Source organism: Musca autumnalis, unplaced genomic scaffold (assembly GCF_047663935.1).
Source record: "Musca autumnalis isolate F117 unplaced genomic scaffold, ASM4766393v1 scaffold_1, whole genome shotgun sequence".
In the NCBI taxonomy this organism is placed as follows: Eukaryota; Metazoa; Arthropoda; class Insecta; order Diptera; family Muscidae; genus Musca; species Musca autumnalis.
In genome coordinates this window covers 143484582-143512178 of record NW_027411644.1, presented here as the reverse complement: position 1 = coordinate 143512178, position 27597 = coordinate 143484582, and the positions used below count along the sequence as shown (strand labels likewise).

General features: G+C 35.8%; 1 long non-coding RNA gene across 11 annotated transcripts; it reads right to left on the bottom strand.

The window, feature by feature from the left end:
• Nucleotides 1–1577: 1577 nt before the first annotated feature.
• Nucleotides 1578–27597, bottom strand: LOC141387247 (uncharacterized). Of its 11 annotated transcripts, XR_012408514.1 has the most exons (8): nt 27415–27569; nt 19647–19877; nt 17711–19372; nt 12300–13442; nt 11816–12242; nt 11298–11607; nt 11112–11226; nt 1578–2054 (listed from the first exon to the last, which is right to left on the bottom strand). It is a non-coding gene; the product is annotated as an uncharacterized lncRNA (long non-coding RNA). The 11 variants fall into 11 exon arrangements; XR_012408513.1 differs by lacking the exon at nt 19647–19877 and having other exon boundaries at nt 27539–27597; XR_012408507.1 differs by lacking the exon at nt 19647–19877 and having other exon boundaries at nt 27015–27569.

Sequence of the window (27597 nt, the reverse complement as noted above, 5' to 3'; positions counted from 1 at the left end):
TTTGTTTTCACATAACAGGTGTCGCACAAAAGATTTTCGTTAAAGTCCAGTTAGAAAAAATGATTACAAACGATGCAATTGTAAAAATTTTGATTTTAAATTTAAAATTAAAACAAAAATTCTTTCAATAAATAATGTTGGGTTTGGTTTGTTGAACAAATGAGTTGCTGTTGAAGACAACATTAGGGGAATAAATTCAGAAATCGGCCAGAAATAACAACAGCTAAAAACTGTATGGACTTGACTTTTTGGTAATAACTAAATGTTTGCAAATCAACGGAAGTGCAATAAAATGGTGCATATTACCACGATTTATTTGCAATTAAGAATTTTATCGTATATGGAGATGTACAGTCATAACTATTCAATTTTCAAAATCTGTAATTTGAAGAAATGGCTAAATAATTAATGAAATCAATAATAGGTCCCAAAACAGAGACAAAAGATTAATTCTGTAATTGTAAACGATTTTGGAGTATGTTAGTTACATGAAAAAGGCAGAAAAGTATTACATAACAAGTATTCATCACGAAGGGTTAGGAAAAAAGTTCTCTCCCCGCAAAATATAAAGCAACGAATCAGATTTGAAGAGAAGATTTCAAGCCCGTTAAAGTACTTTGATGACGTTATATTTTCTGATGAGATGAAAATTATGTTGCACTATTACGACGTAACCCAAAAAAAAAAATGGCGCAACCCTCTCACAGTCCTGGAAAATAAAAATGCAATACATACTGTAAAGTTCTGAGAACTGTAAGTTATGTTAAGGGCATAGACAAATGAAGTGTATAGACAAAGGATTACTCATGTTGAGTGCTGTCAACAGACTCAAACCAAAATACTCAACATTTTCGAAGTCGATTTTTGAGAAAAATTGCAAGATTTTCTTTTACATGTGAGGATGTCGATTCCGTAAAAACTAACACCATACAGTTTTTGTTAGAACAAGATGTTTTTAAAATTGTGTTTTTAATTGAGTTGTTCTGTAAACGAACTCGATGTTAAAAAATGAATCGTATAGACAAAGTATTACTCTGTTGCGTGGATATGAGCTGTACAGTTGACTGGAGATGAAAATTGTGAGGCGACGTCAATGCGTAATGGGGGTGTCATTAAGTTTTTTTTATGTTGGACGTAGAGATAAACACTTGCAGGAATATGATGTTCGTAGAGCTGCATCGGGTAATAAACCAGACACCTTCTATTTTAATTTTTTTGGAAAAAATTAATCGAGGCGTTCGCGCGTCAGGCAATTATTAAAAGACAATGGAAAAAGGAAATGGGCGGTGTTGCCAGTTTCATTGAACGTAGGGTGTGTTCAGTGAAAAAGGTTGAGGTCATGTTCAGTAAGCAATACTCCCAAAACGATCAGCTGTGAAAAGGCAGCCATTTGGTGGTGTTATGTTAATGATTGAGTGATTTTTATTTTGATTGGAAAATTTAGGAAAATGGTGGAAAATGGCTGGGCTATAAAAGACAAATTGCGCCGAAATAAAGAGGTTAGTTGTTTCAAATTCCCGTGCTGTCATGTCAAGTTGCTGACCAGTGGCTAAACGCTTTTAAATAAAACAATTAAATTGCATACAAAACAGTGATTTGTAACGTTCTCTTTATTATATGTGTTTATGGAAACAACCAACAAAAGTGAGTGTTTGGATGGTGCAAATTTAAAACAAATGATTAACAACAATTTTAACGTTGTGTGATAGGTTTTCCAAGGAAAGTTACGATCTTCTGGCCTCCGGTGTTGCATATAGGGGCTAGTTTGTCTATTTGGTAGCAACTCCAAATCATTTTCGAAGCATTTTTCCATCGTTGTGTGGAGACCTTTGCACAAGCCTAAAGTGTTTTATTTTTGGGTGCAACAGCGAATTGTTTGTGGTTTGCTCAATCAGTGGGTAATTGCTGGGTGAAGCTTATGTTTCCAAGGATCTAAATTTGGTGACCAGATATTCGATTCAAGTAGAGGCAGCGCCCATTTGATTAAAGTCCGAGCCAACGAACAGGTAACCTGTATGTGTATGATTTGAATGTGACAGCAGCGGGGTTTTAACCTGAAACGAGAAAAGCAAAGAGAAATATTTTTAATTCTAAATAGCCAATTATCAAACTAACTAAAAGCAAAAGATTTATAAGTTACATTTGCCAAAGCTGAGGGCATAAAATGTTTTAAATCGAGACTAAATTTTTTTGGAAACAATTTTTACACTTAAATATAAAAAAATATCTTATATTTATTAATCAGATCTATTATGTCTTAGTATAAGTTGTGATTGTCCTTTATGTTCATATGATTTTGTAAGAATTTCTACCGCCAGAATATTTTAATTGAATTATTAATCCAGGTGCTAGGGATAACAGGAAACTATTTGATTTCGTAGAACTTGGCTGAAGTGCCATATTATACCATCGTAAGAGAGCTCCCTTAGGACAGGTAATCAAATTCTAGGCTATTTTGTCTGGCAAGTGCAGACTATAGTTTCTGGTGTTCCTATACTTGAGGTGTCTTTAAAAAATTAATATTGTTGGTCGTACTGGTGTTAGATTTTCCTTGTTTTTTTTTATACAATCAGACCATAAAAAATATAAACTTAAGAGATATTTATTTTTTAATAAACTTTATAATGTATTGAATGTTTTATAATCGTAAATAATATGTTTTGATTGTGTCTTTCCTAATAGGGTGAAACCGTAAAGGTGAAGAGGTGAGTGTGTGTGGTTTGTGGGGTTTCCAATAAAAGTTAAAAATGTGGATTTTGGAAACCATGGTTGGGTGGGCTACATGTGGGAGTAGAAGATCAATGCTCCCTTGTCAAAGCAAGATTTGTTTGTGTTTCAATGTAGTGTTTGTGATGTGTAGAGTTCAATTTTTCGTGTTCGCCCTGATGGGCTAGAGAAGAGGACGGGTTGAGGACCGTAGACCCGAGACCGCGAAGCTAGCCGAAGGTCCCCTCTAGCGCCGCCTCACAGGGATACGTAACAGATGGCGCCCAAACTAAAAAAAGAAAGTTCTATAAGAACTAAAACCCAGTAAAAGTGCAATAACATCTAAGCGCAATATAATAGAAAATAGGGAATAATAGCAGTAAGTGATATAGCGATATCCATCAGCCTGGCTGGTATTGATCCATGTTTTCCATTGAAAACATGAGTAAGTGCAATATTAGGCTTAGGATAGGATAGGATATTTAGTATACTCACTTCCATTTACATGCAATAACTTGTCAGTGCAATAACTTGTTCGTCTAGTGTGTAACAATGTATGTATTGTGAATGACCAGTTTTTTTTGTGTTTTGTGTAAAAAGTAACGTAAAAGAAATAGTTTTCGAGTAAAGGGTAGTGCAATATTGATCTGGATCAAGATGATCAGATATTAGTTGCAACACCTATTTGCGAGACCGTTTTCAGGTTGGGTAAACTAACAGAAAATTAGCCGCAGAGACCAACTCGAAGATCAGGGAAAATTACATTTTTGTTTGTCGTTCGTCCTGTATAAACCTGCTTTGACAACCGTAAGGACATTACAAAAAACAAAAAAAAAAAAGAAACACACACCTCAAAAACCCATCTTTCGGAAGAACCCTATCTTGTTTGTTTGTGAAGTTTTATACTTGTTCTGTATTTTCTTTATTTATTTTTGATTTTTATTATTTTTTTACATTTATTCTATTTTTTATATTTTTTTATCTACATACGTATTTTATTTTGTTGATTTTTCCTTTTTATATAATTTTATTCTTAAACTGAGAAATTATAGGCGTGTTAGGTTCTGATAGTTTTGATCGCGAATGACGGAAGAGAAACCTTTCGAATATAGACGAAGCAAAAGAAACCGCACAGCTTCTTTTGATGTTAGCAGGCTATCTTTTCAAAACATACCAAAAAAGTACAAACCGAGAAGTAAGAAGGGCAAGAAAATGAATCAAGCCACTGGGGGAGATCCAGCTATCATTGACATGTCACTAACAATAAATGGCAATCAACCTTCAACTTCCAACGCCATAAATATGAATCACTCAGCTAATAATAGGAGTAGCATCCCTAATCATGTCCCAATAAATCCGGAAATGAAAAATACGGTGAGAGTGTCAGGAGGTGAAAATATCCCTAATGCCCAAATCGATTTCCGACCCTTGGTCCAAGAATGCATAGCGGGGGAAATGAAGAATGTTTACGAAGCGATAGGCAAACTAGGAGATTTAGTTAAAAACTTAACAATCATAAATAATTCAAATCCGACTCCACCAAATCAAATACCTTTCAATTTCAATACTCCACCACCGACAATTGAAACAGGTAGGCCGCCGGTGATACCATCATCTAACAATGTTTCCGCTCCCGCCACCAACTTTGATAGAGGTAGCAAAGTGGAGAGGTTCAAACTGAAATTTGATGGTAAGCCAGGTGGTATGACAGTGGAAGATTTTGTCTTTAGGTTGGAGTATTTAAAGAAACAATATAATATAACTTGGGAAGAGATTTTTGCCGAATTTCAATCACTTTTAAATGGGGGAGCATACGAATGGTACTGGTTGCAAATAAAAACTGGCGTGGTGAAAGACTGGCCTACATTAAAAGATGCCCTATTTACAAGGTACAGCACAACCATATCACATTACGAGGTAATGAGTGAAATTGTTGAGAGGAAACTCAAACCTGGGGAAGACGTAGACAGCTTTTTCCAAGCCATCAATATGCTAAGGTCGAGACTAGTTCAACCAATATCCGAGGGCGAATTAGTTCAGATTGTGAAGAGAAATTTAAAGGGTGAGATGTTTAGGATGGTCTATCCCATGAATATACATTCCATGGAGCACTTACGCATGGAATGTATACGGGCTGAAAAGATATGTTTGAAAAGAGAGACCAGGCCAATCGCTACAATTCAAAATAGAAACGTCAGGGTAAATGAAATAAATACTGAAGCGTACCAAGACAATTATTTTGACCCAGAGCCGACTCCAACAGTCTCAGAGGTGACAACTGGCCAAGTTTGTTGGAACTGCCGCAAACCTGGACATCGGTTTATGGATTGTCTGTCGTCGCAGAGAACCTTGTTTTGTTACCGATGTGGCCAGCCCAACACAGTAGCACCCAAGTGCCCTAAATGCCTTCAGGAAAACTCGAGGAAGAACATGATGTCGGCGGGAAAGTCATGTTCGGTAAACCAACCCGTAACGAACACTTAACAACAACAACAATGAATATTCCTGATTACCCTTCAGTACGTCATTATCTTCCATTGGAGATCAGAAAGGCGAATTATGAAATAGTGAAGAAGAGGATATTTGAATTGGAGGAGATTCAGTCAAACCCGAATGGCGAAGATCAACATAACTAAAGACAATCAAACCCCAAAACCCAGCCGAAATGCTAAACAATATGCCCGAATATCAAAATTAAGAGAAAGAAGAAAACAGAACAAGAGGATGAAAAAAATGTTAGTGGATTCGGTTAGAAGATATAACGAAACGTCGGATCCTAGACCTTATGCGACGATCACTATAAAAGGAAAAGAAGTGAAAGGATTATTGGATTCAGGAGCTACCGTTTCCGTTTTAGGTAAAGGATGTAGAGAACTTTTAGACGTGTTAGAAATTGGCCCCGAATCATATAACACGAATGTAAGGACAGCTTCTGGACAGTTACACCGTATCTTGGGTAAGGTGAGACTGAAAGTGGCATACAAAGAAACCGAAAAAGAAATATGTTTTTATCTATGCCCCGACTTGGAGCAAAGCCTGTATTTAGGTATAGATTTTTAGAAGGCTTTTAACTTAGCACCAGAGGTAGTCAAGGTTAATGAGATCGACATCGAGAAGATTCATGCTAAATTTGCTGAAGACGTTGAATATGAGAAGGAAATGCACATATTGACAGAAGAACAGAAAGAAAAATTAAAGAAGGTAGTTGATTCATTTCCATCGTTTGAGAAATTAGGCCTTGGACATACTACGTTGGAAAAGCATACAATAAAACTGGTAGAGGGCACAAATCCGATAAAGGATAAACATTATCCTATATCGCCTGCCGTGCAACAAATAGTCTACGAGGAAATCGACAAGATGTTGGAGCTAAAAGTCATCGAGGAGAGCGAAAGCCATTGGAATAACAAAACTACCATTGTCAGAAAGCCAGGGAAAAATCGATTCTGCTTAGATGCACGGAAGCTAAATGCTGTGACGATTAAAGATGCATATCCGTTGCAAAATATTGACGGGATCCTAAGCAGAATCGATCAAACCGTGTATATAAGTAGCGTTGACTTGAAGCATGCATTCTGGCAGATAGAGTTGGACGAAGAGTCGAGGCCCTATACGGCTTTTACAATACCCGGTCGTCCACTCTATCAGTTCAGAATGATGCCATTTGGGCTATGCAACGCCGCCCAACGTCTTTGTCGCCTCATGGACAAAGTTATACCCTCACGCCTAAAGTCCAACGTGTTCATATATTTGGATGATTTATTAGTAATATCTGAAGACTTTGAAACTCATGTCAAACTCTTAGCCGAGGTAGCGGAATCTTTAAGACGAGCTAATCTTACAATTGGTCTGAAGAAGAGTATGTTCTGCTTCAAAGAACTTAAATATTTAGGGTTTATAATAGGTGGGGGCGTTTTAAAAACAGATCCAGAAAAGGTTCTGGCAATAAAAAATTTAAAAACACCAAAAAGCCCCAGGGATGTTCGAAGTTTCTTAGGAACCGCGGGCTGGTACCGTCGGTTCATTAAGAATTTCGCAACTATCTCGGCACCTCTCACGGACACATTGAAGAAAGGACCCAAATTTATAATGACCGAAAAGGCCAAAGAAGCTTTCGAAGAATTGAAAGTTGCTTTGACGACAGCTCCAGTTTTGAAGCATCCTGATTTCCGAAAACCCTTTTTCATTCAATGTGATGCTTCTGAATATGGTATAGGTGCTGTGCTATTTCAGAAGGGAGAAAAGGAGGAAGAAAACCCCATCGCCTTTTACTCCCAGAAGCTCAATAGTTGTCAACGCAACTACAGCGTTACAGAGAAGGAATGCTTGGCGGCCGTTATGGCTGTAAAACGATTTAGACCCTATGTAGAGTTAATGAAGTTTACAGTCATAACGGACCATGCCAGCTTAAAATGGCTAATGGGAGTAAAAGACCTTAGTGGGAGACTAGCACGGTGGTCACTAATGCTCCAAGGCTATGATTTTGAAATAGAACACCGTAAGGGCAAAGAAAATGTCGTGGCAGACATGTTATCTCGTCTAGAAGTGGTGGAAGAGATTGAAGTAGTGGATGATCTCTTCGACTTTGAAACCACAGAGTTTGAAAGTACAGAGTATAAAGAGCTCATAAAACATGTACAAGACAATAAAACAAAATTGCCCGACATAAAGATTGAAAATGGTTTAATATTCAAGCGAACGAAAACAGACATTGACTCTGAGCTAGAAGAAGAAATGCCACGGAAGCTATGGATTCCTACATCGTTAACCTATCTTCTTATAGAAAAAGCCCATAATGAGGTAACGTGCGCGCATGGGGGCATAGCAAAAACGCTACACCGTCTTAAAAGATTTTATTATTGGCCAAAAATGGCACCACAAGTCAAACAATTTGTGAATAACTGCAAAACATGTAAAGAAACCAAGCCAATAAACCAAAACATGCAACCAACGATAGGGAACGAAGTAGTGACGGAACGACCTTTCCAAAAATTATATATGGATTTTTTAGGGAAATATCCAAGGTCAAAGAGCGGAAACACCCATATCTTTATCGTAGTCGATCACTTTTCAAAGTTTGTTTTCCTTAAAGCCATGAGGGAAGCCACCACAAATAATGTAATAGTCTTTCTTGTTCAGGAAATTTTTAGAAAATTTGGTGTTCCCGAAGCAATACACACCGATAATGGGGCACAATTTACGGCGAAATGTTTCAAAGACATGTTGGAAATGTACAAAATAAACCATATACAAACAGCTCCGTACTCGCCGCAGTCAAACGCATCCGAAAGGGTTAATCAATCGGTTTTGGCTGCGATTCGAGCTTATTTGGAAGAAGACCATAGGGAGTGGGATGCCTACCTATCAGAAATCGAATGTGCATTAAGGTCGTCCGTGCACTCAGCCACGGGAGTCACCCCCTTTTTTGCATTATTTGGGTACGAAATGTACACCAATGGGAACGATTACAAATTAGCAAGACAATTTAAATCTATGTGCGATCACAAAATAGCTGAGCTAGATAGAAAAGAAAGATTAGAACTGATCAGACAAAAGATACCCAAAAATTTACATGAGGCTTATGAAAAAAGTGCCAAACGATACAATGAACGTGCACGAGTAGTGAAGTTTACCCCGGGCCAAGAAGCATATCGTAGAAACCACGTACTAAGCGACTTTGGAAGAAATATCAATGCAAAATTTTGTCGTAAGTATATAAAATGCCGAATTGTCAAACCGGTGGGCAATAACATGTACGAAATTGAAGACCTACAAGGGAAACCACAGGGAACATGTCACGTGAAGGATTTGAAGATGTAGTGACAAATGCATCGTATTACGGCAAAGTTTTCAACAAATACGTGATTGTGAGTGGCTAACTTGATTACGACTAAAAGTCGTGTAATCTGGATCTGGTCCCCATACATAGCCGCCCGTGAAAGGTTGCTGGGGAACCGGTGCCATCGCAGACCTAGGGCAGGTTAGACTATTGAGGTAGATGCCAGTTAACTTCAAACCACGTAATGTTTTCAACTAATGCCGGTAATACTGACAGATGGTCACTAAAAGTATACCCGAACCTACTAAGCATGAGTAAAATAAAACATAATCCGAATTCTGATAAGAATATGAGTGCTACTTATTGCACTAAATTTGATAAAGTTTTGGGTATAAATTGCAAATGATATAACGTTTTGTCCCATAGAAGGATTTTGTACATTTTCTTTCATTTATACTATTACATTTTCGACCCAAATATATTTGGAAAGAATTAAGAAATCCCAACCCGGTACGTACGGGCAGCTTCACGTTTAAACGATGTTCTAAAAAGTTATCTCTGTCCCAAATAACACATTGGTTCGGTAAAGATGATGGTGGCCTTCAGAAAATCCAGGTATCAAATGGTGGATAACTCCGTCTGTTTTTCAAATTATTGCGACTAAAGTTTCAATATAAAAATTTTAATGCGTTGTCTGACACCACCATTTTTTATATTGGGGGTATAATAACGAAGGTGGAATTGACAATCAGCTGTTTGATTTACTTTTGTGTACGAAATAATTACTCAACTCAAATATTTCTACGTTTCACTCTAATGTGAAAAAAGTCTAGCACAAATCTAATGCAGGCAATACACTCTGCTGCCGATGAACCCTTGTGTAAGTGTGCGATTGAATAGAGTGTGGCATCCCTTCAATCCATCTTTCAGAAAAGATAAATTTGCGTCCAAAAGTACGATTTTGATTTGAAGTTTTTCAATTCTTTTAATTGGCTCACAAGTAATAGTTGCGGTATTCAAAATTGTATGTTGATTGCTTGGTGAGCAAACAAAATTCATTGGATTGAGTGGGGTTCATTTTCAAATTTAAAATTGTTTTGATTTCTATCCTGCATAAAATATTCACACATACATACATTCACAAATACTTCAAAATTTACTAATACTATTACAAATGCCGTCCTGCATGCCCATAGTGTATGGCCTACATAAATACTATATAATAATTCTTCATTAAAATCTGTCCATATTGGTGGATTTCAAAATGTTTTTATATATTAATCAGTAGTCAATCCGTGCCTGCGGTCCGATGAACCCCTACGTACTTATGTGTAGCTAAAATATAAGTTAATACTCAAAATCTTGAAATTTTCATTCAAAAGCGAATGAATTTTATTTTTTTTTTTTTTTTTGCTTTTGTTTTTGAAAATGGTTATTGGCAATTAAAGAAGGTAGAAGTGACAATCAACTGCCTCTTTAACTTTTTTGAAAAATAAAGATTTCAGAATTTATTATATTCAGTATTATACTCATCACATTTAGAAAGTTAATTTTTCTTCAAGAAAATCCTTCATTTCAACGTAAACGGGTCATAAAAAGGCCCTAAGACAGTTCTAAAAGCTTTATGATTATATTTTTGTGCTAACATGGCTCATTTTAGAGGGGTTGCCAATTAGGTCTACGTTGTCCAAATAATATGTTTGGACTACCCCATGATTCGATATGTTTCTTCGACAATTTAGTTGCAATATCCACAATGTGTTATAATGCATGTAACTAATTTATATAAGTATGCCTTGTTGCTATTTATCCGACAGAAGGGTTTTCATTTGAAATTCAAAATTATCTTGTTTATCAGTCTTGAAAACTCACACATGTATTCTCACACTTGAAAACTATCATAAATGATGTGAGTTGTGATTGGCAGTGAGTGGAGGCCTTCACCACAGGCAAATTGTGTTAAACAAAAGGAGGACAAACAATACAGAACATAATTTTTGACATCAGTTTTGCGTGGAAGGAATACCTTCTTGGTGGTCTGATTTAAATGGTAAGGGGCCTGGAATCAGCAGGTTACTATGTTCGTCCACTGTAAGGGGGTGTAGAATGAGTGAAACATACACGAAACTTATCCTAGCTTTGAGCCTCTATGTCAATTTAAAGCGGATCCACCGGAAATGTATTATATGAAATGTTATTGATACTGAAAACAGTTTAAGTGCTGTATTCATTGTTGGAAAAAATTTGTTGGTCCTTAGCCCCCCACAGCTAAACCGAGATTGTCACCGTTTCCCTAAAAACCAATATAACTGCAAATAATTGAGTAGTATATAGACAAGAAATGCATAAAGTGTGGCATATTCTGAGTTAAAAGATACTATGCAAATTGTTATGAACGTGTGTAATTTATAAATTTAATTTACACCCACACTGCACTAATTCACTCAAATTGACACCAGAACCAGGTCCGACTATTACCACATACACTACATAAATAAAACTTGATTAAGTCAGTATGGAATGCAAACAATTCCTGCAAACGTCCGTGCAGAAATGACCACCGTCAAACAGGTCAAAAAAAAAAAAACTTACCGAAAAGGCATAAAATAGATTTCCAAAAACTTACCCTTCAAGGCTCCACTACAGATTGCATGGAATCACAGATGTGGCATCTAAAGATGTTATTGAATTGTCCACTAGAAGCCGGGGTAGCCAATCATCCATTCAATTGCCCAATGGCACTAGACAAACACAATAAAATAAGAATTACCAAAAATCCTAACTGGGTAAATGAGATATTGTCTATACTCACGAAAATACATGAAAATTTTAACATCATGTAGGTTTACACTTTAGGCCTTTCGAGAAAACACCACTCCACGAGTGAGTCCAACATCAAAGATCGGCGTACCCTTATTTTTGTAGCTTATAAGGTTTTCCTATTATGATTGCCTTAAAATGCAAACGGACGAACAGCAAATTTATAAATGACTTCTTGCGCCATTCAACTTGCAATAGGCAAGAAAGTTTACTCGCGGAAAACTCTTGACTCTTCCCCCGAGCACACTACCAATTATGTTTTGCATGGATGAGCCATTCCAACAAAACCGTTCCCAAATAACCTGCAATGACAAAAGATTTATTAAAATAAATAATTGGCCTGTTCCCGTACTTTATAAAGTGGTAAAAGTCGTAAAAGTTGTAAAAGTCGTAAACGATTTTCATATAAATTTTGTGTACGGGAACGCAAAATGTGTAAAAGTGGTAAAAATTGTAAAAACTTTTTAGTTCTGGAACAGAGCTAATGTAATTAATACCATGATTACTCACATTCTCGTAGCTTAGTATAAATGTACATTGCTCAAACAAATTCTGCATTTAAAGAACATTGGGGGAATTGAATTTATATCGACACCGACGGACGGCAAGCGAAGATGAGAAAAATAATGGAAATCAAAACATTCTTCTTCTTTTGTATGTGGCGGTAATGAATGAGCTGGTATCCACATGTCAGTGATAACGTAGTAAACGTTGAATGAGTGCGTGACGCCGATGTCAGCGTAGATGCCGGCCGTCGACCATTTTTCTTCTCGTCGCGGATGTTTCGATGAATGAGCTGGGATGTACATTTGATGGGTTACGAAGTCACATGTTGAATGAGTTGTGCCGTTGTGGATGCCAGCGTCGTCAGCAGATCTGCGACGTCGCCGACTTTGTATATGTGAGGGTGATGCTACTACCACAAATCAGCAGACACCTGCAAAAGTACCGCTTATTCCAGAATCCGCACGATTGGTGCAAATGGAATACTTACCCAGATGGTTAACGAAAGTTTGCCCGGCTAAGAGACTCCAGGGTGTGGGAGTTCCCCACGTGGAGCAAATGATAACCACGCACATCGGCCATGGAAAAAAGAACGCATCCATGTTCGAAGTTTTGTTGCGTGGATATGAGCTGTACAGTTGACTGGAGATGAAAATTGTGAGGCGACGTCAATGCGTAATGGGGGTGTCATTAAGTTTTTTTTTATGTTGGACGTAGAGATAAACACTTGCAGGAATATGATGTTCGTAGAGCTGCATCGGGTAATAAACCAGACACCTTCTATTTTAATTTTTTTGGAAAAAATTAATCGAGGCGTTCGCGCGTCAGGCAATTATTAAAAGACAATGGAAAAAGGAAATGGGCGGTGTTGCCAGTTTCATTGAACGTAGGGTGTGTTCAGTGAAAAAGGTTGAGGTCATGTTCAGTAAGCAATACTCCCAAAACGATCAGCTGTGAAAAGGCAGCCATTTGGTGGTGTTATGTTAATGATTGAGTGATTTTTATTTTGATTGGAAAATTTAGGAAAATGGTGGAAAATGGCTGGGCTATAAAAGACAAATTGCGCCGAAATAAAGAGGTTAGTTGTTTCAAATTCCCGTGCTGTCATGTCAAGTTGCTGACCAGTGGCTAAACGCTTTTAAATAAAACAATTAAATTGCATACAAAACAGTGATTTGTAACGTTCTCTTTATTATATGTGTTTATGGAAACAACCAACAAAAGTGAGTGTTTGGATGGTGCAAATTTAAAACAAATGATTAACAACAATTTTAACGTTGTGTGATAGGTTTTCCAAGGAAAGTTACGATCTTCTGGCCTCCGGTGTTGCATATAGGGGCTAGTTTGTCTATTTGGTAGCAACTCCAAATCATTTTCGAAGCATTTTTCCATCGTTGTGTGGAGACCTTTGCACAAGCCTAAAGTGTTTTATTTTTGGGTGCAACAGCGAATTGTTTGTGGTTTGCTCAATCAGTGGGTAATTGCTGGGTGAAGCTTATGTTTCCAAGGATCTAAATTTGGTGACCAGATATTCGATTCAAGTAGAGGCAGCGCCCATTTGATTAAAGTCCGAGCCAACGAACAGGTAACCTGTATGTGTATGATTTGAATGTGACAGCAGCGGGGTTTTAACCTGAAACGAGAAAAGCAAAGAGAAATATTTTTAATTCTAAATAGCCAATTATCAAACTAACTAAAAGCAAAAGATTTATAAGTTACATTTGCCAAAGCTGAGGGCATAAAATGTTTTAAATCGAGACTAAATTTTTTTGGAAACAATTTTTACACTTAAATATAAAAAAATATCTTATATTTATTAATCAGATCTATTATGTCTTAGTATAAGTTGTGATTGTCCTTTATGTTCATATGATTTTGTAAGAATTTCTACCGCCAGAATATTTTAATTGAATTATTAATCCAGGTGCTAGGGATAACAGGAAACTATTTGATTTCGTAGAACTTGGCTGAAGTGCCATATTATACCATCGTAAGAGAGCTCCCTTAGGACAGGTAATCAAATTCTAGGCTATTTTGTCTGGCAAGTGCAGACTATAGTTTCTGGTGTTCCTATACTTGAGGTGTCTTTAAAAAATTAATATTGTTGGTCGTACTGGTGTTAGATTTTCCTTGTTTTTTTTTTATACAATCAGACCATAAAAAATATAAACTTAAGAGATATTTATTTTTTAATAAACTTTATAATGTATTGAATGTTTTATAATCGTAAATAATATGTTTTGATTGTGTCTTTCCTAATAGGGTGAAACCGTAAAGGTGAAGAGGTGAGTGTGTGTGGTTTGTGGGGTTTCCAATAAAAGTTAAAAATGTGGATTTTGGAAACCATGGTTGGGTGGGCTACATGTGGGAGTAGAAGATCAATGCTCCCTTGTCAAAGCAAGATTTGTTTGTGTTTCAATGTAGTGTTTGTGATGTGTAGAGTTCAATTTTTCGTGTTCGCCCTGATGGGCTAGAGAAGAGGACGGGTTGAGGACCGTAGACCCGAGACCGCGAAGCTAGCCGAAGGTCCCCTCTAGCGCCGCCTCACAGGGATACGTAACAACTCATACGATTTGTTCCTAGTTTTTACCATTTTTGAGAAAAGTTCAGGTCACAGTTTTAGGTTTTTTGTTAGGTTTTCGCGAGTTTGCTTGAAAACGGCATGTATTGTCAAAATGGGACTAAAAAAATCTTATAGCTGTGAAAATTTCGTAATTTTTTCCTAGGTTGTACCATTTTTGCGATATATAAGTTAAAGTAGGGAAATTGCAGTCATGACATTGTTTCATATGGAGACGATACAGTCAGTGAATTGTCCTAATCTGAACATCTATATGTTAAAAATGGTAAAACCTACAAAAATATCATAAAGGACAATTTTGTAGAGAATTTTCGATGCTACAACAATTTCTTTATTCCATTTTGATAGGGCGTGAAAACCTAAAAAACCCCAAAAAATGTGAACTTTGACCGTGATTTATTTAAAAAGCGCTCAGGCGATTTTTTATTCCCAGGTGTAAGCTCCTTTCGTTTAATGTAGGTTCAAGAGCACCGCATCATATTATATGCTGTTAACCGACCCAAACAAAAATACTCAAAGTTTTTCGAAGGCGATTTAAAAAAAATGCAATATTTTCATTTATACATTTATCTGAGGATGTAGATTTCGTCAAAAACTAACCACATACAGTTTTTGTTTGAACAAAATCTGATTACAATTGTATTTTTAATTCAGTTGTTCTGTCAACAAACTCAATGTTAATAAAATTGGTGAGAGCAGTCCTTTGTCTATACAATCCATGGGATTGTATATTAAGCAAGGGCTTTGGTAAAATACGGAAACATTGAAAAATTATTTAATCGACAATGTCAAAATTGGGTTTTTGGACACTGAAAATTATAAATTATAATATAAACTCTACCAATACAAGACAGTCTAGACAGACGTAAATCTTATTTACGTAGGACTTGGTTGTTATACAACTACAACGAAGACATCGACACTAAAGTCCAAATATTAACCCCATTGAAAATGTATGGGTTCATTTGAAGACAGAAGTCGGGAATAAGACAGCCCACTAATATGAGAGACTTAATAAAGATCAATGGCACAAATACCCATAAAATATGACATTTCGAATTGTATTTTTTAAATCCCAGGAGTTTACATGCTGTAATTAATGCCCAATGATGATATGTTTAAGACATAGTCATTGTTTGCACTTATTTTTAATGCCAATAATACAGTAAGCAAGCAGATAATCGAACCGTTTTTAATGAAATACTGCTTAGTGTAGTACAATTCAACTGTTTTGCCCCTCCGAGGAACATTGAAGTGACGGTTGAGCTAAGTACTTTCATTACTAAAGGGATTTAGTTATGCCATATTCGATGTAGCGTAGGGTACCAAATGTTTTAACAATAGTTGTTGAGAATATAGTTTTAAAAATACTACGGCCCACATTTTTTGAAAACAGATTTTTGCCGTTGATAGCTTCTAGCTACATCAATAAAGCAAAATGAACACAAATCGATTAATCGATTTATGTAGTTCTATTTGAAAACCACAGGTATGATTTTTAGAAAGAATATGTGTTAATACCTTAAACTGTCGTACTTTACTGGTTAAAGAATTTGTAAATAGGAACGGGTGAAACTATACTCTGCATTTTAATTTCTTTATTCATTATCCTCCTTTATATTCGTGTGAATTCTCCGCTAACGAAGTAGCGGGCACTTGCTAGTATATGTATAATAGGCTTCCTTTCTATTGACGTTTAATAATAATAATAAAAAATCGGTAAAATTAAAATGCCTTTAATTTCGATAATTAACGATATTATTCGGTAAGTTAGCGATCATTAAAAAGTGGTCGCACGTTCTACCGTTAGCAACAGTGTTGTCAACTTTTATTTGAACTTTTCATTCATAATTTTGCGTTTTAATTTTACCGATTTTTGTCGGTAACTCAAAAAATGAGTTAAGGGCCAAATACATACGGTCCGTTGTGCGAAGCGTTGCTCGTTGAAAACAACAACCACATGGAAAATGTGCAAGTGATGCCAAGTTTGTTCTTGAATTTTTCATGTGGTTGTTGTAAAGCGCTCGGCACATACGGTGCGTTGAGCGTCGCGCTACAACAACCACATGAAAAATGTGTAAGTGATGCCAAGTTTTTTGAAAAACAACAACATGGCTGACGCATTAAAGTTAAACATAATTTAAACATACCTTGTGTGCCCTAATTGTTGTGAAAACAAAGAGAAAATGTTAAATGTTTGTGTTTTTAGACAAAATAAATCATCAAAAAAGATTGGAAAATTCCAAGAAAACGGTGTATTGTGCTATGGAACTACCACTATCATGAGTGTATAAAAACAAGCGAGAATAACAATGAGAAGTTTGTTAACCCTGTTTTCTATGTGTCAAAAATATTCGATTTTTGTGATTCTGTTCCTTTACGTTCAAGAATCTTCTAGTTTTCCTACTTTTTACTCGAAAAGCGTTCCTTTACTTCAGACCCCATACAATTCATATGAGACAATTTTTACTACCTTTGCCGGTTTTACCATTTTCAGAAGTAAAGCAACTGACCATGTAACTTTTTTTTAAATATTTTGCCAAAACAAGTGCTGCTGGATTCTTGTTCTATGAAAATTTGAAATGAAAAATATTTTCTTAAAAAAAATTCATTTGACATGTATTTCCTTTATAAAATTTTTCATTTCAAATTTTCATAGAACAAGAATTGGGGTCGTTATCGAACTTTTTCCGCAATTAAGGTATAGTAATAATAATTGTTCCACAAACATCCCAGGCGGGACAAGGGAGACTTCTCTCATATCAATGGGTGCGCCCCGATTAATATTAGCTCAAAGATATGGGACCTACAGTTTATCGCTGAGTCACTAAGACACCACTTGTAGAGAAGTTTTACATGGCTGAAATAGTCAGGAAATGTCGCCAACATTACTGAGGTGTATTTTGCCACCGTTGAAAATTTGATGTTGCCTGGCCCGGGAATCGAACCCACGACCTTCCGCGTGCAAGGCGGGTGTGCATACCATTGTACCACGGTGGCATTTTAATAATTGCGAGCAAAATCTTTGTTCCTGTGTCTAAAATAATTATATTTTATAGCAAATTATTAAAATTTAGCGCTAAAGAAAAATGCTATCTGTACAAGTTCCGATACAGGCGTATGGACTTGATCTACAGAGTAGCTTTAGAACCTAAATTAATTGTTGTCCAAAGACGAACAACAACAACAATTTAATGAATATAGACAACACCACAAGTATTCAGGCGATACTTACGTGTTGCTATTGGGAAACTGGTGGTGTAGGTTGGTTTAAATAAAACATTAGGTTAATTTATAGACGCAGGCCGTCTGAAACTTACGTTTTATTTATAGTTTTATTATTCTGCGGCAAAGATGCTGCTTCTGCTTCAAGTATTACAGATTGATTGATCTCATTGATTTGACGTTGATGACATTTTATATGGCGCCAATAAATACAAGTTGTCGAGGTTTTTGACAGTCATCGGAAGTAATGTCACATAGGCTCCAAACTCCGACATGCCGGACCCCTTGCACCGGTGCAAAATTTAGGGGGTTATCATGAATGAAATTTCCTCGTGAGTTTTGTTTTTCTGCCGTTGCAACTTAAGGGAGAAAGTGAAAAAAAATCACGGGGAATTGCCGTTCACGATATCCCCCTTATAGCCCGTTTAGACTAGTCATTTTAAATCGACTCGATTTCTAAATCCAACTTTCAAATCCTAGTTGTTTAGACTAGTCTAAAATGAAATAAGATGCCAGTCAGCTGATCTTTGTTTACGTATACATACGCGAATTTGCAAAAAGAATTGCTTCAAAATTAAAAATGGAATGGAATACCGCAAAAAATAATCTGACCAATTGCTATTAAATATGTTGTTTACAATTTAAATTAAATTAAAGCTACATCCATTTTATTTTTATTTAATATTTTTTCTATTTTTCCGCTTCTGTTTGTTTTTGTGTGTTTGTGTTTACAGTTATTTGAAAAATGTAAATAATAGGGTTATTACTTTTTTACTACCTCACATCCCTGTGTCATAATTTAATGAGCTTTTGCATAAGATTCGATAAAATCTTAATTACAAGGTGATTCGATAGAAAAAAGCTCACGCACAAAAAGCTTTTAAAGTTTTTACAGATGAGCTTTTTGGAGAAAAATTTTGGAGTCACTTTAAGCACATAAATAACTCAAAACAATCGTTAAAGCCACACGACATATCCAGAATGACATCAGCTTTTATTTCTCACCAATTTTATCGTCATATTATTACATATATGTATATCATTTTATATCATATATAGCTTTATTCCATGTATCACATAAATTGAAAGTGCTTTGTGCGGGACCTTTTTCAATATTTAAATGGAATACAAATTATTTTAGTCATTAATATGCAAAATGTCACTTATTCGTGCAACAGGAAAAAAATGTTGGAGCAAATTTTTATTAGGCAAAAGGTCATTCACTCTCGCTACAGGAAAAAATTTTTGAGAAAAAAGGGTCAAAAAGTCATAACCCTAGTAAATAAACGACAAATGAACATAGTTGCAAATATTGGTACATACTGCAATAGTTGCATTTTTAGGAGCAAAAAGAAGTGTTGTATACCAAAATATTTCGATTTAACATATGATTTAAAACAAATCCAAGTTTTGAGTTGATTTAAATTTGTATGGTAAATCAGGGTGGATTTGGCTGGATTAAGCACTTAAATCGAGATAATGCCCTTAATCATCGTATAAGGGTATAGTCTAAACGGGCTATTAGTAATGGCAGATGAAAAAAAAAACAATAGGTTATGTCAGCTTCTGGTGCAGTATTTTTAAGAACATTGTTAAAGTTGATTTGTCTCAAGTTTGATTAACAAAACAATTTTCAGCAAACTTCTCAACGTCCACATGTGCATCTTCTTCGTCGGCTTCTCCAGAGTTTGAAACACAGCATATTGTAGCCAATGTGCGCAATTGTGCAGATCGTCTTCCTTCTTTATCGCCCTCATCTAGAAATTGTAAACATAGTCCCGGTCCACACTAAAGTAATTTCATTGAAAAAACATCATGAAATTATGCGTTTCTAGATCGAGTTCCATTGTAGAGCTAAATCATAAAATTGTTGTAGTGGGGAATTCGACCTAAGGACGCCTAATTTAATGAAACTTTTTAATGAAATTTACTCTAGTGTGGACCTAGACATACAGGTATGTGATGCAAATCGATTTCAAGCTCAAAATGAGTCAAAAACGACTGTAGGTGCATGATACAATAAGAAGGTACCCAGCAAATAGTTTGCATCCGCGGATGCAGTTAAATCACTAGAACAATTGCCGCTGGAGTACATCTTTTCCAATGAATTTTACAAGAGAGCGCGCAGCTAGGATGCACTCCATTTTGCTTCGACAGCACACAGCTAGGATGCACTCCATTTTCGATCCAAATCACAGCTTTTGATGTAGTGTTTTGAATTGAATTTAAATGCAGTCTAAAGATGTTATAAAATGCAAGCCACTGCAAATATCCCAAAATAAATAAAATACATTGCTTATTCGTGTAAAACAAGAATATTAACTTTATTACATTAACACAATTTATAAAAACTCTACATTCAATTTGATCGTAACTAAGTTTAATTCCTCTACTCTGCTTTTTATGACATCGAAATTGATATTGCTTCATCATCCAAATGGTTTTTCATTTTTCCTCCAATTCCAGTTCAGATTTCCAAAAAAACTCTAAAGGGTGTTCTACACGGTATGTTTTTTACATATTTGTGCATACCAAATGTCACTTTTTACAAATCCGAATTTTGTACACATGGTGTGAACCATACAGAAATTTCAATGCATCAAAGTGTTATGTGCATACATATGTATATTTTTCGAATAGAACGCGCTCTATTCTCGTCTGTACAACCAAAGGTAAACAGCTGTTTTGTTTGTACGCGATATAAATAAAGAAAACAGCAGAAAACGAATGAAAAATAAAATTTTGCCGTGCAGAAGGAATTACATATAGGCGAAAAATAGTGACAGTTGCTATGCATGAACACATATGTAAAAAACATACCGTGTAGAAACCCCATAACTCCACTTCAAAAATAATTTGCGTCTCGTGAATTACAGCAATGCTCGTATCTTTAGTTTGTATATCTTTATTTTTTTTTAACAAATTCTTATAGTTGACACTCTTTCTTGTGTTCAGAAAAAAAGACTGCGACTGTAGGGATCAAAAAATTGGCTTGCTTGGCTAGGGATCTATAAGCGAGTGCTTCTAAAATGTATCGAGCGGAGTGCATTTTTCATAACTCCGTGTGGACTGCATCGAAAGATGCATTGAAATCACAACTCTGCATTGCACTACTTCCAAACTTTTTTGCTGGGTAGCAGAAACTGCGGTTTTTTGTAAAATAAGATGTCAAAATTTGGCATAAATTCAATGCAATTGACACATTATGTTACCATCAGCTGGGCTGATAATGCTACCTTCTTATTGTATCATGTGTAGGTGTGATGCATGTACATTTTCCGACATCGAATTATTTTCGATATTGGTTTCATATTCCATTTTGTTCTATGGAAAAATTGATCAGAAAGACATGTGGTGCAATTCGATAATCGTTTATTTTTCTCGTTTTGAAAACGGTCATATTTTTGTGGTCGATTTATAAACGATGTAATGAATTTTGATATATTTTAGGAAAAAAGCTTGAAACTTAAACACGGATATAGAATAGATAAATTTACATTTATTTGCCTTATATTCAGTATATTTTGTAAGGAAAATATTTGATATTTTTATAAAAAAAAAACACGGATCAAAAAATCTACTTTGAACATGTTTCTTTCCTCTAGATTAGTGAAGACATCCGCTTAATATGTTGTTTGCACTGTTTGTAAAGTTCTCCTCATGTAATTGGACAAGAATTTCCACACAAAACTTCTATATAGGCCAATTTAAACATGAACACAAATTTATTTTATTTGTTATTACACTTTTTTGTCTTTTGCCATCGCCAAGACTAAAAAAGTGTTTTTTTTTTTTTCTTTCTATTTTTCTTCTTTCAACTGCAGATTAGGGATCACAAGTCCGTTTTTTGTTCGTGGGAATTTAATGAAATTGAAACAACGTGGAATTGAAATTCGATGCGGATCCCATCACATCTAAAAACAATTCACTCGTTTTGGGCAAATCGTTTTCATTGCAAATCGATTCGAAAGTATCGATAACTGTCAAACTGGCTAGCAACCACAAAACATTTTAGCTGTGTTCCTTTACTTACCTGAGGTTACCATTTTTATCATTTGTTACCATTTTTAACCTGCAAAGCGTTCCTTAACCCCAAAAAGTGGTAAAACTGGCAGCAGTTTTTAAGCCTTTCTCTTCTGCCACAGGCTACCGGACAAATCTCTGCAGGAAAAAAAGAAGAACTGATATTTCGACTTTTGTTTAACGATTATTTCACAATGAAGAAAAAATTGGACGAAAAACAGAAGAAAAAGTCGAACGCTGACAAAACTAAATTAAAAACTGTGAAATAAAAGACGAATATTGATTTTGTTTCTTTTTGACATTGCCACCAGATCTACAATTTTTCTGTTCCTTTACTTTTCTGGTAAAAATGTTCATGAGAGAGCAATTTTGACAGTTTTCTCATTTGCCACTTTTACCATTAAAAAGTAAAGGAACAAAGCTTTTGTGGTTGCATGATGACTGGCAAACATGTGCGGCCACACTATCAAGCAACCGATTATTTGAACAAAGCTGTCAGTCAGAACTGAACTGATTTAAATTAAATTTCTCATATTATTTTTTTTGTATAATGCTGGGTACACATTGGCAGCTTTGTTGTTGCTTGCTATTGTGGCCGTTCATTTTTGTCATTCATCATGCAACCACAAAATATTTTGTGGTTGCTGGACGGTTGGACAGTTATCGATAATTGCAAAAAATCGTCATTCAAAACTGACAATGTTTACTGTACTTAACAAAAAAAAAAAAAAACAATGCTTGAGGAAAAATAGTAAATGCAAATCAACAATTTGCGAATTTACGACAAAGTGGGGTACACACGATCAGTTTTGACTGTCACATTTGCTCAAATAATCGGTTGCCTGCCGGTGTGGCCGTTCACTTTTGTCAGTCATCAGGCAACCACAAAATATATGGTTGATGGTAAGTTTGACATTTATCGTTATTTCCGAAAAATCGACAGTCAAAACTGATCGTGTGTACCCCGCTTAAAATAATTTTCAAAGACAAGAGGTGCAACATACATATCGCTAATTTACTCAAATGGGCCAAATTCATACAGTCAGTTGAGTGACGCGTTGCGCGTTGAAAACAACCACATGAAATAATGTGTAAGTGATGCCAAGTTTGTTCTTGTAGTTTTCATGTGGTTGTTTTAACGCAACGCTCAACGGACCGTATATACACTAGAGGTGGCAAACCATTGATATTGCCGACATTTTCGATATACCCCCATTATTACAAGTCTTCTTTTGTCATATTTTGGATTTACCGAACAGATTTAGAGCGTTCCGCTTAACTTAAAGATAAAAATGATGATTGAATTTCAAGGAGGAGCTTCATGGCATTAACTTTCAATGTAAAAATTAAATTTTTAATGCCTCCAAATTGGTTTATTTTGCGTTTTCAAATCCTTCAGATAGTAAAAGAATACATATAAGCTTTGTTCCTTTACTTTTTTAATGGTAAGGGTGGTAAAAGAGAAAAGTGCCAAAATTGCTCTCTCATGAACATTTTTACCAGAAAAGTAAAGGAACGAAAAATGTTTAGATCTGGCAGCAATGTCAAAAAGAAACATAAAAAAATCAATTTTCGTCTTTTATTTCACAGTTTTTTAATTTAGTTTCGTCAGCGTTCGACTTTTTCTTCTGTTTTTCGTCCATTTTTTTATTGTGAAATAATCGTCAAACAAAAGTCGAAAAATCAGTTCTGCCATTTTTTACCTGCAGAAATTTTGCTGGTAGCCTGTGGAAGAAGAGAAAGCCATTTTCGCACTCTCTCCACTCTCACTCGCTTAAAAATTGCTTCCAGTTTTGCCACTTTTCGGGGCTAAGGAACGCTTTGCAGGTTAAAAATGGTAACAAATGGTAACCTCAGGTAAGTAAAGGAACATAGCTATTGCTCTGTTCCAGAACCTGCAAGAAGCTACCTGCGTGAAGTTAGCAACGAAAGTTAGCAACGATAACAAAAGTTATCGAAATATACAGGGTGACACAGAACGCCAAAAATTTGCATTTCATACGTTTTTTCCAACTGTGGGGACGAAAAATAGCTACGAATATAAAAATTTAATTTATTTATTAATTAAAAATTAGCTCCAATGTATAAACGTACACAAGAAACTATACATAAAAGGAAAGAAGGAGTCTTCACGAGCATTTTGGCATACTCCATATGTTCCAAGACAGTTTTTTGTAGAACAAAGTTTCCAATTTTCTGGTTTCCAACTGGTGGTCAGGACAGAAAATTGGCTCTGGAAGCCACAATATAAAAACGTACACAAAAGTCTCAACGGAATATGAAAGAGGGAGTCCTTATGAGCATTTTGGCATACTCCATATGTTCCAGGTCAGTTTTTTGTAGAACAAAGTTTCCAATTTTCTGGTTTCCAACTGGTGGTCAACACAGAAAATTGGCTCTGGAAGCCACAATATAAAAACGTACACAAAAGTCTCAACGGAATATGAAAGAGGGAGTCCTTATGAGCATTTTGGCATACTCCATATGTTCCAGGTCAGTTTTTTGTGGAACAAAGTTTCCAATTTTCTGGTTTCCAACTGGTGGTCAGGACAGAAAATTGGCTCTGGAAGCCACAATATAAAAACGTACACAAAAGTCTCAACGGAATATGAAAGAGGGAGACCTTAAGACCATTTTGGCATACTCCATATGTTCCAGGTCAGTTTTTTGTGGAACAAAGTTTCCAATTTTCTGGTTTCCAACTGGTGGTCAGGACAGAAAATTGGCTCTGGAAGCCACAATATAAAAACGTACACAAAAGTCTCAACGGAATATGAAAGAGGGAGTCCTTATGAGCATTTTGGCGTACTCCATATATTCCAGGTCAGTTTTTTGTGGAACAAAGTTTCCAATTTTCTGGTTTCCAACTGGTGGTCAACACAGGAAATTGGCTCTGGAAGCCACAATATAAAAACGTACACAAAAGTCTCAACGGAATATGAAAGAGGGAGACCTTAAGACCATTTTGGCATACTCCATATGTTCCAGGTCAGTTTTTTGTGGAACAAAGTTTCCAATTTTCTGGTTTCCAACTGGTGGTCAGGACAGAAAATTGGCTCTGGAAGCCACAATATAAAAACGTACACAAAAGTCTCAACGGAATATGAAAGAGGGAGTCCTTATGAGCATTTTGGCGTACTCCATATGTTCCAGGTCAGTTTTTTGTGGAACAAAGTTTCCAATTTTCTGGTTTCCAACTGGTGGTCAGGACAGAAAATTGGCTCTGGAAGCCACAATATAAAAACGTACACAAAAGTCTCAACGGAATATGAAAGAGGGAGTCCTTATGAGCATTTTGGCATACTCCATATGTTCCAGGTCAGTTTTTTGTGGAACAAAGTTTCCAATTTTCTGGTTTCCAACTGGTGGTCAGGACAGAAAATTGGTTCTGGAAGCCACAATATAAAAACGTACACAAAAGTCTCAACGGAATATGAAAGAGGGAGTCCTTATGAGCATTTTGGCGTACTCCATATGTTCCAGGTCAGTTTTTTGTGGAACAAAGTTTCCAATTTTCTGGTTTCCAACTGGTGGTCAACACAGAAAATTGGCTCTGGAAGCCACAATATAAAAACGTACACAAAAGTCTCAACGGAATATGAAAGAGGGAGACCTTAAGACCATTTTGGCATACTCCATATGTTCCAGGTCAGTTTTTTGTGGAACAAAGTTTCCAATTTTCTGGTTTCCAACTGGTGGTCAGGACAGAAAATTGGCTCTGGAAGCCACAATATAAAAACGTACACAAAAGTCTCAACGGAATATGAAAGAGGGAGTCCTTATGAGCATTTTGGCGTACTCCATATGTTCCAGGTCAGTTTTTTGTGGAACAAAGTTTCCAATTTTCTGGTTTCCAACTGGTGGTCAGGACAGAAAATTGGCTCTGGAAGCCACAATATAAAAACGTACACAAAAGTCTCAACGGAATATGAAAGAGGGAGTCCTTATGAGCATTTTGGCATACTCCATATGTTCCAGGTGAGTTTTTTGTGGAACAAAGTTTCCAATTTTCTGGTTTCCAACTGGTGGTCAGGACAGAAAATTGGCTCTGGAAGCCACAATATAAAAACGTACACAAAAGTCTCAACGGAATATGAAAGAGGGAGACCTTAAGACCATTTTGGCATACTCCATATGTTCCAAGTCAGTTTTTTGTAGAACAAAGTTTCCAATTTTATGGTTTCCATGTGATGGTCAAAATTTGCGCCAAATTCTTCTTTTTCGCCATCCACTTTGTGCTGTTAACTTCTTCTTATTGATAATCTGTACATAGACAATTTGCGACAAAACAACGCATTTTCTTCTATTCTTGCATTCTACTCCCTCTTTTATAAAAATAATATACATATATTTTTAAAATGGAAATAAATTAGTGAACGTTTTAGCATGTGGCATAAGTCGTGTTTACATTAGAACTTTTGCAGGATTTACTAAATGCAGTGCAATGTAAAACCGAAAGCACAATAAACAAAAAAGTTTTGCGTCATTTAAGGCTTGTATTTTGGTGAAAAGATAAAAAGTTAATTCTTCACCTAAATACAAGGTCTATAGCAATAAAACGGAATTCGCATTCAAAATAGTTTATATTCTTCTAATAGTTTGTAATTAAATTATGAAAAATGTACAAAAATGCCTTTATAGCACGGTCACATTAGAGTTTTTTTTTTGCCGGGTTAACCCACTTCATGAAGATTTATTTGACCTTTGCGCTATCGAGTTGTCATTTGAAACCCAGTGGGTTTATTAAATCCTGTTAAGTGTAACCGGGGTATTAGCTTGAACTGTAAAACGCGTTATACACTTTTAATGCAGGTGTTTTGGAAATTTAAACGCTTTTTACATTTAAGACGTTTTATAAAACATGCATCACTTAAGTTGTCAGTTCCATACAATAACTGTGAAATAAATGACGTAAACTCCCAAAACACCTGTTTTAAGTGCAAGTGTAAAAGGCGTTTTGCGTCATTTATTTGAAAGATATGCTTCTTATACTACGTTTACATTTACGAAATCCACTCGACTTCAACTGTCAATTACATTGCTCAAACGTCAGATGAGTTTCCATTTGATGTATACGTAAAGGAAATGACAGTTGAAATCGAGTGGATTGCGTAAATATAAATGTAGTTGTTGAAGCGAGTTCAACAATATCGTAAAGGCTACCTTCCCTTAATGCAATTTTATACGACTAAAAGAGACAAGAAGAGCGCCAATACGTTCCATCAGTTTTATTATACTTTAGTCATTGTATTCTTTTTACTTTTCTTCTCTCTTTTGTACACTTATGATTTTATTGTTGCATGGCTCAAGAAGAGCAAATTATATATTGTCATTTACTTGTTTTTATGTAAATATAAAATTAATTTACATGCATACCGTTCCTGAAACCAGATAAAGTAAAATACTTTACGCTGCTTAATTTCGGTGATCGGACGGGAACCGATGTACTCAGCGTGGTATGGTCGTTGGCTTTGCTAGCACTTGAAGCTTGTTTAGGAGAGGTATTTTGAAAATATGGATAACTTTGTTTTTCACAACATAATTGAACGTTAGCGTCCATTGTCTCAAACTTGTTTTCAATGCCATACATTTCTCCTTTTGCCCTAGCCCTATGTTGAACCCAGTTCAACATTTCCTACATGGGAACCTTCCCCAACATGATCAAGACCACTAAATGCGCACGAAGAGCGCCACTACTAATAACACACAACCTCTTTTTTTCTTTCTTATAACTTTCACTCATGTAGAGCTACCTGAATTCAAATCTTTTACATACTCTACTGTTTGACGCTGTATTCAATAAATATGACATATCTTTTTGTTTTTTACTATTTTTCCCGATTGCTTATTTCGTTTAAGCTTTGCAAATTGATAATCTTTTCTACGTTTATTTTTCTTACACGCTGTTTGCTTTACCCTCCGCGACTGACGTTTATGTTGGTGCATGGCACAATCACCA